Source organism: Zootoca vivipara, chromosome 2 (assembly GCF_965207765.1).
Source record: "Zootoca vivipara chromosome 2, rZooViv2.hap1.1, whole genome shotgun sequence".
NCBI classification, from domain to species: domain Eukaryota; kingdom Metazoa; phylum Chordata; class Lepidosauria; order Squamata; family Lacertidae; genus Zootoca; species Zootoca vivipara.
This window is the reverse complement of record NC_142584.1, coordinates 103,853,278-103,860,658: the sequence shown is the minus strand read 5'-3', so window position 1 is coordinate 103,860,658 and position 7,381 is coordinate 103,853,278.

Sequence of the window (7,381 nt, the reverse complement as noted above, 5' to 3'; positions counted from 1 at the left end):
CGCAATTCGCAAGACGAATTTTTCGCAAAAGAAATTGACTCACTCGCGGAACGAATTAAATTCGTCTTGCGAGGCACCACTGCATTTGCATCCCCTGGAATGGAAGTGGATCCTTTGGAGGGGCAAATTTAGCTGGGAGAGAGAATTTAATTCTTCCCACCCTCACGAGTCCCAGATCTGCTTATGTAACAAAACACATGCACATTAATTGTATTGATGAAGTCAACATCATGCCTAGTCTGGCTGCCCTTAGTCTTGGATGGGTGATGCTCTTGAAGCCCATCTCACAAGAGCAAACAGTCATGGTTTAACTCTGGATACGTCTCCTCTTAATCCATCTTGGCAAACCAGTTCTACAGGGTGAGGGCCGGCGTAACGTAAGACAAAAGGCACGTCCCTCCTCTGCCATGGGGTGAGCCTGGCTTCCTCCTGGCTTCAGAACCTTAATTTCTCCACGTTTGCATTTATGCACCCATGACTTTTTGCTGCCGTGGTTTTAGAAGAGCAGATTTGCTCTGGGGATTGGGATCCGGCTTCGGAGTGACATCATGGAGGGGCAAGCCAATCAGCATCAGGTACAGGTTAGGAGATCTTCTGCTTCAAGCTTGCAGTATATACACACACACACGCACACACACACACACCCCTATATATACAGTATATAATTGCAGAGCTACAGCACAGAGAGGAAGGAGATGATTGTGAGAATGCTTCCTAGGGTAGCCGCATATACATCACCCAAAAAGAGACAGCAGAGATTTGCATTAGATCGGCATGTGCCAATTTGCATGTACAGGTGAAACTCGGAAAATCAGAATATCGTCGAAAAGTGCATTTATTTCAGTAATGCAACTTTTTATTTTTTTATTTTTCTTTTAATTTTTACAAATGCTTTCTTTTGGAAATTCCACAATAATAAAACAGTTACAATAATACAAAAATAAACATCGCTATTACATTTCATTAATTCCATTCCATTTATAATTGACCCGGCAAATAATTACAATTACAACAAATAAAGGCTTGACCTATCTTGCTTTGCATGTCATGCATCTATCTCATATATTGGTTTCATCTTTTAAGTTGCATTACTGAAATAAATGCACTTTTCGACGATATTTTAATTTTCCGAGTTTCACCTCCCCAGCAGAGGAAAAGACTGTGACCAGGTTACCTGTGTCAGTCTGTTATCTAGGTGGTGGAGAAACGTCAGGTCCTTTGCTCCCTTTTCTGATGGTTCTTTATCACTGAAACAGACCTGGACTAGACAGACCTTCCTATAGAAGACTCCTTCAAATAGAGGATTGTCCCCTGTAAAGTAGGGAGACACAGTTGCCACCAGAGTGCTTGGGAAATGGAGGTTTCTCTGCTCTAGAAACATCATCAGGGTTCACCCAGTCCTTTCTGTGCCTGGTGGTTTTGCAGGATTTTAAGCAGAAATCTTGAGAGTCTTGCACACTCCATACTTCATCCTGAGTTGGTTGGTGCGCCAATTCCACCCTCTTAATGTGAAATTGAGTGTCTAATAAGAACAAGCAGTAGTAACCTTTTCATGATGTTCCATCTATTTATCTAGATCAGGGGTTCCCAACAAAATTTTCTCGAGGACCCCTCATCGAGCCGCTATTGTGACAAGGACCCCCATTAATTCCTCATCCTAAATCTAATTCCTAATTCCTAATCTAATTTTTCCAGTAAGCTTAACACTGATCTTGGAAGGGTTAGGTTCAAGGGACGCCGACGATTTAGGTTCAATGGACACTGACAAGATCGGTTCGAGAGTCACTGACTTACTTGCTTGAACATCAAATGCATTATCTTCCTCTTCATCTGTAGGCCTTTGTCGTTTTAACGAACCACTTTTTAACCAACGGTCCATTTTTAACTACGCAAACTGTAGCTTCCGCGGAAAACAACGCTTGGTTTACAAACACTACTGTTTTGCAAAGAGGCAAAGGGAGGAGGGAGGGGAATGGAGAAGACAGGGTACCTGCGCAGTAGCACACAAATGAAGCCGACGCGCGCAAAGCATCTTGGGGAGGTGAGCGTTAGTAGAGTGCGCGCGCTGCCTCTTTGCAAAACAGTAGTGTTTGTAAAGCACCACCTAACGGCATACAGCAGAACTACTGCCTCTATCTAATGCTAGTTTTGCGCTAGACTCTGCTCATGCAGGAAGCGGCCAAAACAAAAAATCTGTTATCATACAAAATATATTTAATATATTTTTTATTCTAATAGCATCTTGCGGACCCCTCTGGCATAGCTCGCGGACCCCTGGGGGTCCGCGGACCACCTGTTGGGAACCACTGATCTAGATGAATGTTTCAGCCCATCCAGTTCCCCATGTTACAAAATTCAAAGCTGTTTTCCCCCTCACCCACTTTTAAGAGCTTTGTGAGCATGTGCACACCTGTTCATCACCCCACCCACTCCACTTAGACACCTTTGTTGGTTTTTGACTTTTGATCTGTACTGCATGAGCTCACAGAGATGTCTTAAGGTCCCCCTACGTCACCTTTGGTGTTAACGCACCTCATCGGCAAAATTATTTTTTGGCTGTGTTCGTAGGGGCCCCATGTATAACTTGATTTTTCATTAAAATACCGTTTTTTAAAAAAGACTGCAACCACAATGAATGGCCTGCTAATCTGAAGAAGGCAGAACTGTGTGCATCCGTGCAGGAAACAAGCAAAGAACAGAATGCAAACATACAGAAAAGAGCACGACTGGTTTAGCAAAATAAAATGTAATGAGTTGTAGCAAAGGATGCATTGGTGTAAATACTGTATACATAACTCTGGTTTTCGACTTCCATTTTTTGCAAAATTGGCCAAAATTCTTAAACTGAACAGTTGCATGCACAAAACTCCTCATGGTGGAAAGTCAAGAGTCCTCCTTGGTGCTGCTGCAGCATGCAGAAATGAGCCTAGGACGCTGCTTTCTACTGAGTCAGACCCATCTTGCCATCCAGTTCAGGACTGTTGACACCTGTGTTCTTCAACCTCATGTCTCCATACGTGGTTGGACTCCAACTTCCAACATTCCTGGCTAGTCCTACAACATCTGGAGACATGCGGTTGAAGAACACTGGTCCACACTACTAGACTCTCTCCAGGATCTGAGACATGCGTATCTCTTAGTACCTTCCTTGAAAAGCCAGGGATTGAACCTGGAATCTTCTACATGAGCTACCACAGCCCCCTCCCTTCCTACCTCAACAATTCCCCATAGCTCTAAGCTCTCTCTCCTCTTACCACAACCTCCATAACGGTCTCTCCCTATCCTTCAGTGGCATTGCCGCCTTCCTTCTCCACCCCCAATCACCACTTGAACGCTAGTGGCAACACAGTGGAAATCAAGACCAGCCTTTCTCAACCTTGGGTCTCCAAGGGTCAATAGGGGTCCAAGGGACTATAACAGGGGTCCAAGGGACTATAACAGGGGTCAGCAAACTTTTTCAGCAGGGGGCCGGTCCACTGTCCCTCAGACCTTGTGGGGGCCCGGTCTATATTTTGAAAAAAAATATGAACAAATTCCTATGCCCCACAAATAACCCAGAGAGGCATTTTAAATAAAAGGACACATTCTACTCATGTAAAAACACCAGGCAGGCCCCACAAATAACCCAGAGATGCATTTTAATAAAAGGACACATTCTACTCATGTAAAAAACATGCTGATTCCCGGACCGTCCGCGGGCCGGATTTAGAAGGTGACTGGGCCACATCCGACTCCCCGGGCCTTAGTTTGGGGACCCCTGGACTATAACTCCCTTGATCCCTAGCTAGCAGGACCAAAGGTGGCCAGGGATGATGGGGGTTGTAGTCCAACAATATCTGGGGACCCAACATTTAGAAAGGCTGTTCTATCTAGACTGTGGACTTGTTGGCCTTATGGTAGTGGTGGTGGCTCTTCGGGGATGACAATGTTTATGGTTTCACCTACTTCAGAATGTAGTAAGCTGGCTATCTCTGGGAGCCCCCCAGCCATGGAAGGTTGGCCCATTAGGGCGAATGGACATTGCCCCACTGACCTCAAGTCTGCCCTTACCAGCCCAACTCCTTCCTGCCTTCTTTCTTACAACTAGTCTAGGAGGTGGCTTCCTAGACTTCCTCCTGTGTGGTCCCAGTGTAGCCCTAACCATTCACACCCACAGGAATTTTTTTGACCCAGCAATAGGCAGGAATATATCACTCATTGCCCAAGGGAGAGCAGGGCAGCCAATTTCTTTTTCTTATTTATTAAATTTTTATTCCATTTTCTTTTTCAATTATTACACACATCACATATCCATAACATTCATATTGCATTCCCTCTTCCCACCACTCCTGGGCTTCCCCCAACTTTGACTTCTGATTTATTTTTCACCTATTACACACTGCTGTTTCTTTATTTTCTACATATTATTTCTTTATTTTCTACATATTTTTGTTGATAAAGGTGTGAGTGTTTATTTAAATCCTGTCATCAAGTCAATATCTTCCTTTGTTTCTGCAAGTAGATTATAAATGGTTCCCATTCTCTTTCAAAGTCACTGTTGTCTTTCCCCCGAAGTCTGTCTGTCAATTTTGCCATTTCTGCATAGTTCATCAGTTTTTCTTGCCATTGTTGTTTAGTTGGTACTTCTCTAGTCTTCCAATTTTGTGCTATCAAGATTCTCGCCACTGTAGTAGCGTACATAAATAGCGTCCTCTTCTTTTTCGGTAAATCTTGGCCTAAAATGCCTAACAAGAAAGCTTCTGGTTGTTTAACAAATGTTATTTTCAACATTTTCTTCAATTCATTGTATATCATTTCCCAGTACAGTTTTACCTTTTTGCAATCCCACCACATATGGTAGAACGTAACCTTCTGCAGGGCAGCCAATTTCAAGACACCACCAATATTGCACAATGATCCCAGCCGATAAGGCTGCTGATCTGAGCTGCCTTCCCCTCACGCTGAGGGAGAACAAGCAAGCTGATTGTTCTTCCTGACAGTAAGAGCTGTTCGGCAGTGGAATTTGCTACCAAGGAGTGTGGTGGAGTCTCCTTCTTTGGAGGTCTTTAAGCAGAGGTTTGACAGGCATATGTCGAGAATGCTTTGATGGTGTTTCCTGCTTGGCAGGGGGTTGGACTGGATGGCCCTTGTGGTCTCTTCCAACTCTATGATTCTATGATTCTATGAACAATTTATTATTTATACCCCGTACATCTGGCTGGGTTTCCCTAGCCACTCTGGGCGGCTTCCAACCAAATATTAAAAACAGTACAGCATCAAATATTAAAAACTTCCCTAAACAGGGCCGCCTTCAGTTGTCTTTTAAAAAAGTAAAATAGTTGCTTATTGCCTTGACATCTGATGGAAGGGCGTTCCGCAGGGCAGGTGCCGCTACCGAGAAGGCCCTCTGTCTGGTTCCCTGTAACCTCACTTCTCGCAATGAGGGAACCGCCAGAAGGCCCTCGGTGCTGGATCTCAGTGTCCGGGCTGAATACCCTTCAGGTATACTGGACCGAGGCAGTTTAAGGCTTTAAAGGTCAGTACCAACACTTTGAATTGTGCTCGGAAACGTACTGGGAGCCAGTGTAGATCTCTCAGGACCGGTGTTATGTGGTCCTGGCGGCCACTCCCACACTTGGCAGGGGGTTGGACTGGATGGCCCATGTGGTCTCTTCCAACTCTATTATTCTATGATCACCCTCACTTCAAGGGACCAGGGCACTACCTCCCCCTGGCTCTGAGGCGGAGCAGCTTTTCTCATTCAGCAGAAAAGCAGCCGCCGCCGCCACAGTAGACATGCATCTTTCCTGGCTGTCTCACTGAGGCAGCTCAATGGACCACCACCATCACCACCCTCTCCCACTCAAACCATGCAATGGAGGAGACTCTGCTTCCTCTCCTCCATGCAGCCAATCTTCATGACTGCTCCTTGCCTCATCCCCACTCTGATCCAGCTTCAGACATTGTGGTATATCATGTTTAGCTGCTCATTTATCACGATGTTGAAAAATCAGATATCGTGGGCGGGGGGGGGGGGAATGAGGATGGTTTGGCTCTGCCCGTCGTTGGCTCTGGCTCCCCCTGCTGTTGACCTCCTTGCCTTCTACCCTCTCGTTTTCAATGGGCAGCAGCCACTGACTGCAGAGAGCCAGTGTGGTGTAGTGGTTAAGAGTGGTAAGATTCCCTGCTCCTCCAAATGCAGCTGCTGGGTGACCTTGGGCTAGTCACACTTCTCTGAGGTCGCTCAGCCCCACTCACCTCACAGAGTGTTTGTTGTGGGGGAGGAGGGGAAAGGAGATTGTTAGCCGCTTTGAGACTCCTTCGGGTAGTGATAAAGCGGGATATCAAATCCAAACTCTTCTTCCAAACTTTTCACGTTGGTGGCACACTTTTTAGACATGCAACATTTTGTGACACAGGAATTCACCTTTACTAGCAAACGAGGTTAAACGAACCCCTTTCCTACCCCGGGAGGAGCACAGGGAGTGTTCATGCAACACACCTACACTGCAGCCGATACACTAACGTGTTTGGAAAGCTCTGCACTACTGCCTCATAATGCTGAGCAGAGACCTGGAAAGTTGTCACAGGGACATTTACATATGGGGGACGCGGGTGGCGCTGTGGTCTAAACCACTGAGCCTCTTGGACTTGCTGATCAGAAGGTCAGCGGTTCAAATCTGCACGAGGGGGTGAGCTCCCGTTGCTCTGTCTCAGCTCCTGCTAACCTAGCAGTTTGAAAGCATGCCAGTGCAAGGAGATAAACAGGTTCCGCTGTGGCGAGAAGGTAAATGGCATTTCTGTGCGCTCTGGTTTCTGTCACAGTGTCCCGCCAGAAGTGGTTTAGTCCTGCTGGCCACATGACCTGGAAAGCTGTCTGTGGACAAACGCCGGCTCCCTTGGCCTGAAAAGCGAGACGAGTACCGCACCTCAGTCGCCTTTGACTGGACATAGCCATCCAGGCGTCTTTTATACACGAGGGTGTAAAAGAAGCAAGTAATGTAAAGAGTGGGGCTTAAACAGTAATGCAAAAAGCAGTCTGTCACAATTTAATTCAAAGTGCAGTCTGTCACAATTTACTTCGGGGTTTTCAGGCAATCCTATACGGTACTTGCTCACCCAGAAGTAAGTACCACTGTGTTGACTCCGGCCCATAAGTGTGTATAGGATTGTGGCCTGAATGTGTGCAAGGCCAAGGAGACCCTCCGCTCCACAAAATTGCTCTCTTTTCACCCTGCAATGCCAACATTCATAGGCGAGGTTTATACAGTATTGCCTTTGGGCCTCTTCCCCCCCCCCCCATTGGCGGTTTGTTTTTTTTGTGTGTGGCCTTGTTCATTCAAACACACATTCCGCGCATTGAAATCATACTTGGTGGTGGGGCGCAGATTTTTATTCTTAT